This window comes from Lathyrus oleraceus, chromosome 6 (genome assembly GCF_024323335.1).
Source record: "Lathyrus oleraceus cultivar Zhongwan6 chromosome 6, CAAS_Psat_ZW6_1.0, whole genome shotgun sequence".
Taxonomy (NCBI): Eukaryota; Viridiplantae; Streptophyta; class Magnoliopsida; order Fabales; family Fabaceae; genus Lathyrus; species Lathyrus oleraceus.
The window spans coordinates 418,233,961-418,247,017 of NC_066584.1; the positions used below are offsets into that span (position 1 = coordinate 418,233,961).

The 13,057-nt window shown below is 38.5% G+C and overlaps 1 long non-coding RNA gene across 2 annotated transcripts; it reads left to right on the top strand.

Annotated features, from left to right (window-relative positions):
- Nucleotides 1-8,455: 8,455 nt before the first annotated feature.
- On the top strand, nucleotides 8,456-10,335 carry LOC127096974 (uncharacterized). 2 transcript variants are annotated; one of them, XR_007792889.1, is made up of 2 exons: nucleotides 8,456-8,840; nucleotides 9,038-10,335. It is a non-coding gene; the product is annotated as an uncharacterized LOC127096974 (long non-coding RNA). The 2 variants fall into 2 exon arrangements; XR_007792888.1 differs by having other exon boundaries at nucleotides 8,456-8,664.
- The last annotated feature ends 2,722 nt before the right edge of the window (nucleotides 10,336-13,057 follow it).

Below are 13,057 nucleotides of genomic sequence, written 5' to 3' on the forward strand. Positions count from 1 at the left end.
GAACTGCATGCAGAGTTCGGTAATCATCTTGTTGTTCAAATTAGTACCATTGTCAGTGATAACTCTTTCAGGAGACAGCAGGTTTCTCAAATAGATATTTGATAGAATCCATCTTAGAAGTCAATAAAGTGGTATGATTCAACATATACTGTCTTAGTCGGCGAGCAGCCCAAGCCAAAGCACAGCAAGCTTTCTCGAGCTGTGAGTATCTTGTTTCACAGTCGGTACCTTTTGCTAAGGCAGTATATGGCATGCTCTTTTCGACCAGACTCGTCATGTTGCCCCAACACACACCTCATTGAATTTTCTAACACGGTCAAATACATGATGAGAGGTCTTTCTTCAACTGGTGGTATCAGAATTGGAGGTTCTTGGAGATACTTCCTGATTTTGTCCTTCATCATTCCATACCATCTCTTGATTTTTCTTTTTTAGTAATTTGAAGATGGGTTTGCAGGTAGCAGTCAAGTGTGGAATGAATCGGGCAATGTAATTCGAGTGCCCCAAGAAACCTCTGACTTCTTTCTTGTTTATTTCAGTACCCAGATTTACAATTTCAATTGATTCCTCATGCGGCTGTATAGTCTTTTCTTCTTGCAGTAGTCGGGCAAGTTCTCCAGGGACTTCACAATCTTCCTCGCTTCCATCCTCGGCTTGGTAGATCGGATTTGCAAAGTCATAATGAACAGTAGCAGAGTCATTACCAACAGGATCCAGAGTGGATATGGATCGGCAAATTGTTACGTGGGTGTGTGCAAGAAACATAGCTTGTTTGAAAAATGACAGGAAAGATAAAGAGCGCAATATTTGAATGCAAAAAGTCCATTGATTTATTGAATATGAATATGCTTATGAAAATGACAAAACCCTTGAAATTAGCTATTATGCCCCGGGTATAGACACAATGCTTTTGAAATACTAAAATAGCGATAACAATTACTCCCGACTAAAGGAAATCGGGATAGTGTCTTCAGCCTTCCAATTATTGAGTCCGTCACCAATTGTTGGGTAGACCCAGCTATCCAGGTCGCAATCGCTGTCAGCATCCTCTATAGCATTAAGAGTTTCGTCATGATTAGGCAGAGGAGCAGTGATGACCTTAGGAGTCTCAGGCGGATCCAATTCAAATTCTCCGGCGTCGATCATATCCTGAATTTTATTCTTCAACGACCAACAATCGTTCGTATTATGCCCGGGGCTATCGGAGTGATACGCACACCTGGCGTCGGGATTATAACTAGGAGAAGTAGTGTTGGGTTTTGCAGGAGGATCTCTGAGGGTAATTAAATTTGCTTTTAGCATACCCTGCAGTGCTTGTGCTAAAGTCATATTGATCTTCGTAAACTGCCTTCTTCCCGGGTTAATGTGCCTCACAGATTTCTTGTCTTTTTTCTTCTCGAGCAAGAGAGCCTTCAGTTCTTCCTGCCCCTTGGATAAGTTCAAGATCATCTCCTGGAGTTGAGCATTCTGAGCATGGAGATCTTTGACAGTTTGTTCGAGGTCCATTTTTCTATTTGCATGAAAACCGTGAGAACATTGATCCCTTTAGAACACCTGTTATGCAATGTTATGCTATGCAATGTATGAAATGTTTTCAAGGACTTTTGGAATTTAACTTTGCATAAACTACCAAAAAAGGAAACATTGCTTTTTTCTTAATTTTTTTTTTATTTTTTTAAGATTTTATTTTTATTTTTTTTAATTTTTTTTTACAAAATAAAGCAAAGTTAAATCCCTAAGTCCTCGAAATGGTTAGTTCAATGCCATGATGTTATGATGATGTTATGATGTTAAATAAGTAACAAGCAAGTCACACAACAATCATTCCTAGGTTTAAAGGCTTGCATGAGTTCCATAGGTAAGTACCCTCCCCACTGAAGTTTGGTTGGTTCAACCTGTCCTAGAATAGTAACCGGGTTCTAAAAGGATCTCCAATCATTGACCTTCCTTTAAGTCCACTTCAGTGCAACGCCAAGTGGTTGACCAAAGCTTCCCTAAAGTCCAATCTCAAAGAGTGTAGTATCGAGTCTCAACCAACCCCAGTCGGAACCGAAGTCAGTTATCTCACTACTTTCTAATGGCTGGGATGAGTCAATTAGGGTTCTAAAGGTCTGGTTAATGCTTTGATGACACCACGCGAATGCCAAATTTTTCCTCAAGTAAACATGAGGAACATCAGGACATCCAAAGTGTCACATTAACCGTAGCCATCATTTTAACCATTCCAGTATACGCCGGATAGTCGCGATGATCTATTGCTACTTACCTAAGGTACACTAGATCCGGGTGTAGGATCTTTCACTCAAAAATTCCCTTAAAAGAAGGAACAATTTAAAACATAAATGATTTTTAAGGTGACCTCTCTTTGTACATCCCCAGCAGAGTCGCCAGTTCTGTCATACGGTGAACTGACTTTTTGTGTTTTTTTTTTTTTAATCGCAATGTCGCGGTTAGCAAGAGTCGCCACCGACTTTTCTTTTATCCAATAAGGAAAGGTGGAAAAGAACAGGAAAGACCTTAATTTAGATTCTTAGGTTCGGGAGGTACATTATACAAAGGGAAGGTGTTAGCACCCTTTGTATCCATGGTTATCCATGGGCTCTTAATTGCTCAATCATTTATGTTTCTCTAGTTTGAAAAAGTGGTTGAGAAATGTGTAGGAAATGTTTTGAAAAGGAGAATTTAACTTTGTAATGATTCTTGAATGAATGTATACAAAGTGGTTATCTCGTTTAATTTTGGAAATAGTTTAGAAAAATATAACTCGGCAATGATTCTAGTGCGAATGTATGCCAAGTGGTGATTTTCTAATGGAGGTTTTGAAAGGTGTAAGGTGTGAAAAGTAGTTTTAAATTGTGAATAAGCAATTAAGAGTTATACCTATCCGAGGTCTTTCCGGGCATTTCCTATCCTTATGAAGGTAAAACTGTCCTTACTATTGAGAAGTAAGTAGTTTTATCCGTTGGATGTAAAAAGGTCATCGTAGGGTCATCGATTGGTCATTGAAGGCAACAGTTGTGAGGATACCTTAGCATTCGAAGGGACGATCATCATTTAACCGTAGGCTACACCGAAGGGTCATCGAGGGACAAAATCGTATTTTCGAAGGCAACATCCGAGGGACTATGATTTATTTTATGATGATTAAATCGAAGGGCCATTGCTAAGTGTATCCCCACATTCGCGGGACATGACCGTTATATTGTAATACCGTAGGGCAACAAAGAGAGGTCCAAAATCACATGTTTAAAGGTCATATTTTAAAGTCAATTAGGTGATTAGGATGAATCTCCACATTAAAATCAATACATTAAAATTAATACATTAAAATTAATACATTAAAATTAATTAAGCAATTTAGGGTGGATCTTCATAAGGGTATCCCACAAATAAAGTGGAAGGCCTAAACAACACTCTTTTCCTGGGATATGTGAACCTTTACAAAATTCAGCAAACGGGTTAGCATACCAATCAGGGTGCAATCGAGGATTACACCGCAAAAGAAAACACAGCAGCATGAATGTCAGGCAAAACAGTGCATAATTAACATAGAATAGATCAGGTTACGCATAGGACATAACAAATATCAACGGCTGTCCCGTTCGCCTCTGCCTCGCCTAGCGAGGTCCTAGCGAATGCTCGCTACATGCTCGCTTAGCGATGTGCTAGCGAGCGGCTGCGGGTTTTGAATTTCAGAACAGTATGATCTCAGCATGTTGCATGCCTTATTGCATTCAATTACAGAAATAATATGGTCAAACACTCAGGATATTCAGGCGTACTGGAATTCACATGCAAAGTCTAGTTACATATCCAAAAATTCAATCATGATGCATTATGTATTTAGAGATTTACAAATTGGAAGCATAAAACAATAATGATACACAAACCTGTTTGCAATGGAGTGGTAATGCTGAATTGGCAAGTCACTTTTGGTATCGAGTTGAGTTGGGCGGCGGTAACTTCGGTGCGGATGAGCGACCGTCAGGGTTTCTTCACTCCGACTTCTCTGGGCTACTCTCCGGGGTTGCTATGCCAGGGTTTCCGGCCGTTTCCGTCTCGGTTTTTCGTTCTCCCCTTTTCGTTCTGGAGTTGGGGTATTTATAATACTCCTTTGATGACCTAATGGGCTCAGAATGAAGCCCGAAATTTTCTGTTGTCTGTCAGCTTCGCTAGGCGAGCGTGTAGCGAACGTGTAGCGAACGTTCGCTAGGCGAGCGTGTAGCGAACGTGTAGCGAACAGGCCAGTTTGGGCCATTTTCTAGATTGGGCCATTCGTGAGCTGGGCCTTTGTTCCTTTAAGATCAGTGTCATAAAAATGAGTTGGAATGCCCTGAAAAATGTCTTAAAATATTAATGGGCAAATTTTGGGGTATGACACACCCCACCTACAAGAACCTAACCTTAGAATTCCTTAGCTCTTTTGACTACCGACCTAACCTTGGACTAGGACCCGCCAAATACATAATTTCCTTTAGACTATTTGGAAGGAACTATCGCCTTAACTTAGACGAGTTAGCCTGACTGCTAGCCTTCTAGCATGGCCTCTATGTCTATTATGAGGTACCCATCGATGATGACATACAGTTTGAGGTCGACTACTTCTAGGGTGGGATTACAGAAGATTACCCACTTGACCATCCTAGAATGAACCAAGACCTGATTCATAACCCAACCATTAGATATTTCTAGATGGTTGTAGCCCAAACCTTTTTTGGGAAAGTTAGGAACATAGGCCCAGTAAGTAGGGAAGAACTATTCTTCATTTTTAGTATCTTTCAATCCATACCCATTAACTCTGCTGCTTTCTTGCTTGCTGGTTTAGCCAGGGTAGAAAATCAGAAGATAGAAAACATTTACATAAGTGGTATCGTGACCCCCATAGCTATAGCCCTAGGCATACGTAACCAGATAGCTCACTTGACCCCTTGGTGTGGGTACGATTTGATTGACATAGACCATTGCCTGAAGTCGAGATTAGTGATACGTGAGGGACCAACTGCGTATAAGATAGTAATCCTAAGTGACGTGGTTCACCAGTTCACCCTCCCTAATCCCGAGAGGACTAATGTCCATAATAATGACTATTGGCATTACTCTCTCGAGATTCAGGATGAGTCTCCGACACCACCTCCGATACCACTTGTCCCCGAGTACCATCCTATCTTGTCTTCTAATTCTTCTTCATCCTCAGATGGTTCACCTCCTATTGGTGAGCGTCGTACAGAGCTTCAGACCATCCAAACAAATCTTACTACACTCTGGACTGACCTGTCCACTATCCATCGTGATTTCATGAACTATACTAATGTGATGGCCGAGCAAATTGATCATATATACCAGGAAATCTAAACCATTTATAGATTCCTAAGGCCCAATATGGAGCGCATTGGAGGTTGAGACTCTCTATCTAGTTTCCACCTTCCGTCTTTACTCTTAAGCATTTAGAACACTACTTTGTTTAAGTGTAGGGGAGGACTTATTTTCCCATTTTTATCATTCAGAATTATTTTTGTTTTTTGTTTATTATTTTCCCGTACTTAAGACTTTCATTTTTATGTGTTTACTTATCATTTGTTAGTCGAGCTACCGACATTAAACATAACGTTGTGTGGGAGGCAACCCACAATTTCTAATTTTTCTTTTATTATATTTTCTGATTTTTCTTTCATTTTATGTTATAATATTTTTCCATTATGTTTTTATGCATTTTTATTACTTTTTCAAAAGAAAATTCTGCACCACCAACAATGATGCAGGCCAAAAATAGCCCGGAGCCCAAAAGAGCAAGCCCAAGCACACTAAAGGGCATGACGTTCTCCACACACCTTATGGAATTTGTCACTGACTCTAAAACCAACAACCCCAAAATTATAAAGCATGGCGTTCGCGACACACCCTGTGGCGGTTGCCACGAACCTGCTGAAGCTACGCAAAAAATACCCTAGCGCATCACACACTTAAAGATACAACATACTCGCCATCGAACTTTATTTATTCCCGAAGGAAAGGGGAAACATCGATAAAACCCGGAGGAAAGAGAAAAGGTTAAGGAAGTCGGTTATGCAATGGGAAGATATTAACACCCCTAACATCCATGGTACTCCATGGGAACCATTTTGAATGTTCTCTACAAGGATAAGTGTTATTATCTGAAGATTACTCGCGAAAGGGGAAACAGGGGTTAATAGATGATTGCGAACAAGGTGAGAAATGGATAATTATGAAAAAGGTGAGAAATAGATAATTGTGCTCGCCAAGCATTTGGGCCCTTGTGCCTACGTATCCTCATTCGTACAATGAGGAAATCAGAGCTCCATAATTCGTAGAACTAGGACGGATGTGTTAGTTATTTTTAGTAGACAATATTAACGTTCGCACTCTACTGTCGACTGGCTTGTATGCTCGAGCATGGGAGATTTAAGCGTTTGTCTGTTTGCGGTAGAATGGATGAACTTGGATCACACTCTAACGGTTAAACACTGTTTGCCCGCACATGGAGGCTTAAGCGTCTTTCATGGTAGAACGAAAGTAACACGTCCTTTCTGAAAAGGTTTTAAACTGAAAAAGAATCCCAAAGGCAAAACTGAGTTTGATGAGGTGAGTTTGCTTTTATTCTGAAAGGGGAGTCATGATTTGAATCGTACTAAAGTTTATGAATGGAGGTGAATACAGCGAGCAACTAGGTCATTCGTCCCGCACCCAAGGATATTCATAATGGGGGTAGGAATTCTCCAATCTCATTCCTTATCCGTTACTTAAGACTCGTATCGTACAATCCTAATCGTATGGCTAATTGTTTTTGAATTTATTCACAAAATGGTTTTAGTTTTACTAGGAGAACAAAAGGATAGAAATGAAACCCTAGGAGGTTGAAGTCTGATCTTCAGTTCGATTTTCAATCTATGTAAAAATACTTATCAATTATTCGATTTAAATTGCTCTAAAATCTATGAGTAGAGGTGAATACAGTGAGCAACTGGGTCATTCGTCCCGTACCCAAAGATATTCAGAATGGGGGTAGGAATTCTCCAATCCCATTCTTTCTCTACTACTTAAGGCTCATAACGTGCAATTTGCATCACAATCGATGAGTGTTGAATTTGAATTTCCTTGCAGCTTCCCATGATGAAGGGTTGTCTTTGAATGATGAAGGCTTGTTAATCAACTTGAATCAAGTCATGCTAAAGCTTATGAATGGAGGTGAATACAGTGAGCAACTGAGTCATTCGTTCCGTACCCAAAGATATTCAGAATGGGGGTAGGAATTCTCCAGTCTCATTCCTTATCTATTACTTAAGACTCATTGCACAGAACTTGGCTCATGATTAACAAGTGTTGAGTTTGACCTTTGTAGTGCTTGAACAATAGTCATGTCTTGTACTGATTTGAATTGTTTGAACTCTCGATCTTGATCTTTGAATCTTGATTGAATTTGGAGATCCGGTATCCAGCACATCTTGATCACAAGGACTTGCTTTATCAAGTGATCAAGAGTCTTTTGATCACTTGACTAAGCTTGGGTAATTGAGCACAATCAAAGGATTTAGTCAATCAAAGCGTACTTTGATCAACTTAATTAGTGGGAAAAAATTAATTTAAGATGGCTACAACTACCTAAAGGGTTAATGCTTGTTTGAAATTATTTTCTAAGTCTAATACTAGGGGGAACATGCAAAGATGAACTATTTTTAAGTATAGGATAAAACAATCATTTCAAAATCATGGTTATTGAATTAAAATTCTAATTATGGGAATTCTAATTAATCTCTAATTAAATCCTAAACAAATCTGATTAAAACTAATTAATACCTAATCATAATTTCTAATAGTTCTAACTAATATTCTAAATCATTATCTAATCTAATTCAATCCACTTTGAAATCCAAGTAGCCTAATGGACTAACTTCTAAAACATTGAACTAATCAAAACAAGATTTAAACCTAATGAAATTCTAATTAAAATCTAGTTAGGAACCAATATAATTTCCAAGCCTAAAATCCAAATTAATATAATTCTTCTAATCGCTAATCAACTTCTAAAACCCTAATCAATTTCTAATTCATAATTATCTTTAAAAAAATCCTAATTATCTGACATTTCTAATTACCCTAATTAAATTCTAAGTTTAATTCTAATTAATCTAATTGCTAATCAAATTTCTAATTAACCTACTCTAATTAAATTTCTAAACAACTCTAATTAATCTAAGTTGATTAATATTCTACATCCCTAATCAAATTAACAAGAAAACTTAACAAAAAGATAAAGAAAAACAGGATTGGGCCAAAAATGTGAATTATGGCCCAAGGGACGGATTGGGGGGTGCATGCCCGCGTGTGGGGTGCTGGAAATGATTCGCTGACTGGGCCTGGGTGTCCTAGCCCATAGCCAATTGGCATTCAGAGGGAGGTGTAGCATCAATTCGTGGGGATGGATAGTAAGGAGTTAGGCCTCACCCAAATAGCCACATTCTTCCAGAAGTCCATTGGGTAAAGACTGATAAGCATTCCCTATGTTATGCAACTTGTATGGAGTTGAAGAATAACATGATGGAGAGCTCCATTACAGTTTCGAATCGTCTTTCATCTCGAGCAATGCATTGTTGTTCATTCTCTGTTTGCATACTGGAGTCATCATCACCCTCTCTTTGGTAACAGTAGGTACAGGAACTTGCAAACTCTAGACCATTCTTCTTCTTTTCCTCCGCCTTGGAATCATTGCATAGGTTATACCACTTCACTTGCTGCTGTAGTGAGCATGCTGCAGCCTGAAAGTAAACATGGATTTGATGCTTGAACTGGACGCTAATGTGCAAATGATTTGGGCATATGTAACTGTATGAACTTGGTTAAGCTTGGTTTTTTGCTCAATTAGTGATGCTAGGTTATGAAGAATTGCTATGTTCATGTTAATGTACATGTTGCTGCTATTGGCGTTGTCACGTTACCAGTCAGTTGGGTTAATTTAAAGTAGCAGTTGGAAGTATTAGTTGGTTTTCATGTGTTTAATGACCTCATTTGAATGGCTTTACAGGTGATGGTTAATGGGATCTAGATGTGGAGTCAGGTACATCTACATTGGACAGGCCAATTCCTAAAATCCTTTTGATTCCCTTGCTAGCATCAAACAGTAGCAGAAGCTGTCATGGAACTGAATGTACAGATCTATCTACCGGTGATTTGTAGACTTCTGTTTAAACTTGAACGTGTTTCTAAATGCATTGGTATGGACGTATGCTTGGTTTTGAAGTGGTCATGGCTGTTATCTTAAGCTTGTTAAGATTGCTAGGTCATTGAAACATGGGATAGGTTAAGCAATATATGTTGTGAAATGATATAATCCTTTATGAGGTTTTTCTTGGATTTTGATATATTTCATAGAATTTCTATGCTGCCATTCTGATGTGCCTTTGGTAACATGTATGCAGGCTGCCTAGTGATGTGCAAAGCTTGTTTGGTTTGTTTTGGGTAATTGTTGTTGATGATGGACAATTTCGTGTGATGTATTTTGCAGGGCAATGCGTAGGTGGATGCTCAATTGCTATGTGTTCTGTCAAGGGAGTTCCTACAGGTGGAGTTCTGAGTTTCTGCAGGGTCATGGTTTTGACTGAAAGGCTTCTTTTGTCTGTGTTCTGTTGTTTGTCATGCTGCAGGTTGAAAGGAAGTGAAGTTGAAGCATTACCCTCGAAACGAATGACAGAGCCATATATCATTTTGAAAGTCGTGCACATCCAACATTAGTCCTTGCACTCCGTTTCTCAAATGATTAGGCTGCCCTCTTGTACATATGGGTTGGTTCAAAACACCAAAGCAGGACAATTACCGCAAAAAGACCCGACCCACAATCCGTAGCAGCAGAACAAGCTTTTAGAACCTGACAATTGTCGTTAGAACAGGTGGTGGAGGAGGTGAAAAAAAAGAGAAGAGATGAGTGGTAAAAGGAAGAACATGGTGGTGGTTAGTGCTCTGCATTTTGAACAGAAATGTGAACACATGGTTAGGTAGCTTTTACAGAAGAGCACTATAATGAATGAACTTAAGCTACAAAGCTACAAAGGTACTGTAAAATATAGAAGAAAGATGGATAATTCAACTTTGCTGGTGACTGATAATTTGTGTTCTTCTGCAAGTTTATTACCACCGCAAGGCTTGGAGGAAGCAATTTCGGTCATTGTCGACGCATGGCTTATATGGCAGGGACTGGACTTGACCTTGTTGGGATGTCTTGGAATTAAATGTAAAAATGTTTGGAAATTGACTGAAATAATGTAATTTGAATTATGTATTATGATTTATGTGAATATTGGTGTATGGTTGAAATGTTTTAGAGAACTTTGATCATGTTGTAATTCGTAACCTTCTTTGGAATATAATGCTTCATGTTTGAAAATAGAAATTGGTTTATGGATTGTTTTTTTGGTTTGAATGTGTAATTTGACTTGGTTTAATGGTTGAATCGGAATGGAATAGTTAAATGGACAAGTTAAAATTGAATTGATTTTGGATTGTAGAAATGGATGTAATCTTTGGAATTTGAAAGATCAAGTTAGAATTGAAACGTAGTTTGGAAATGGGATTGTATGGTCCATGTAATGGTTGATGAACATAACTTGATTAAAAATGGACATGGTCTTTGAATCGTGTGAATGGCTTGGAATGAGATTTACAATGTGAATTAGGTCTTGGTTAAAAGGACAAGTTCGTGCTTTGTATAAGATGACCATGGTCTAAAAGATGGACAATAAACATGATTCAAGGTGGTTTAAAGTGAACTTAGAAAAGGACATGGACATGTCTTGTAATGGCAAGAAAGTAGTTTGGGAAAGGTGATTGGCTTTAGTCAACTGGGTAAAAAATGAAGGAGAATTGTCATCCAAGGCGCAACGAAATTTAAAATTTTCTCCATTTAGTGATCCTTACGAATGGACATGATCAGTGATAGAATCGTTACCTCTCATGGCGATTCAAACCTTTGGTGCAGATCTCTTGTAACGATCAAAACCTTGGATACAAATCCACGAAGCGATCACGAACATTGAACGATGACAACGTCTCTACTCAGTCCACACGAACGGGTTCCTTCAATCTCAATGCTAGCTGGTACGAATGAAGGCTTTGAGTGAGAGAGAGAGGGAAATGAAATTCCAAGTCTTCACTTGAGTTTTAGTCTGAGTTACAATGCTTCTACCCAAGGGTTCTATTTATAGAACCACTTGTGTGAGCTTCAAGCTAAAAAGCCCACTTAAGTGTATTTTGGCCCATATCTCATAATATGCCAAAATCACTTAAGTATTTGGTACCTTACCATATTTCGTATTCTACTTAAGTACGCCGTACCTTACGATGTTCCTTAGTTACTCTATCTCTCATCAATCCGTCCTTTGTGTGTGACCCTGTAGGTTTTCGCGACGTTGGCAATTATATTAAATCACGCATTTAACATAATAAACAGTGAGCGGTATCTAGCAACACATCACTGCTATCCAAGTCACGAAAATGTCATGTGATCTGACAAGTCCTTTTGTGATAATAATTATGTGTATAATTACCCCTTTGCCCTTATGTCTATATTGAACACAAGGTATAGACCGTGTCATCCTTGTCCAGTTCAATATTGGGCCCATAGACATTTATCCTGTTACGCAGGATGGGTAAATTCCATCTAGGTCACTCATGTCCCTCAGCATGCTTCATGGAGTACCCATCAACTGTCTTTATGGTTATCCAGTTACGGACAACGTTGGATCAGCAATAAAGCACTTGACTCTACATCTAGGATCCATAGTGGTTTCAGGTCGAAGAGTGGTATACACCATTATCACCATGAGAATAACATATGACACTTTGCATAACTTTCTATATAGTATTCTCATAGCGGGTCAATCCGGTATAAATATTACTCTTAATATTCATACCTATGTTTAAGACTTGATAACTCTTTATCCATGATCCATGAGATGTGATATCTACAAACATAATAGTCTTAATGCTTTAATGTTATCCCACTTCACAATAAAGCTCGACTACGGATACTTTAAGAATAGTGTCCTTATGTTTAATGTGATCTCATGATTAAGTCATACTTGATACATTAAACGGACTAGCTATTCTAGGGACTTTATTAAACAACCATAATAAAGAAAAAGCCTTAAATAATTCGATAAAGTTCGTGCATTGTATAAGATGACCATGGTCTAAAAGATGGACAATAAACATGATTCAAGGTGGTTTAAAGTGAACTTAAAAAAAGACATGGACATGTCTTGTAATGGCAAGAAAGTAGTTTGGGAAAGGTGATTGGCTTTAGTCAACTGGGTAAAAAAACATGTATTTTCTTGTGGACATAATACCCCTGACCCATATGACTTATGCCATGCTATGACTCAAATCAGATGAATACCAACCAAGCAACATATCGTGACCATGCAGAGCCCTGAATGAGTCCCAGTCAATGAATTAGGACCACAAATATTCTAAGCCCCTAAACCATCCATGATGGATCAGATGAATCAGATGAAACTTCAATTTTGAATGTATACCCCACTGATGATGATGTCATAGTCATAAATTATTGTTTCCACCCCCTTAAAGTAAACTACATGATTCATGACCTTCCAAGATCAATGGATACGGTTTCGATGAATCAAAAATCCAAAAGTCAACCAGGCAAGGCGCTTGAACACCAATTATCCCTGATTAGGGTTTCAAACCAAACACAGAGCTTCTCTAGCTACCTCTCATATCATGGGCCCATGATTAGGGATTATAAGATAAGAAGTAGAGTTGGGATGTATAGATGAATGTCATGGTGTAGACTTCAGGAATTGAGATCCCAAAGAACCAAGCGATTATGGTTTCAAACCACATGATGAGCAATACCACAATCTTCAAGCCAAAACCCTGATTTTTGTTGATCCTAAAACATTGAATCTATGATGCTTGTTAGCAAATGTCAATCATGAATGAATGATGAATATGAATGAGACACGGATGAATATATGTTAGGTGAAAAGCAAAAGGGAGGATAAATTTTGGGGCATGACACTTGCAAAAT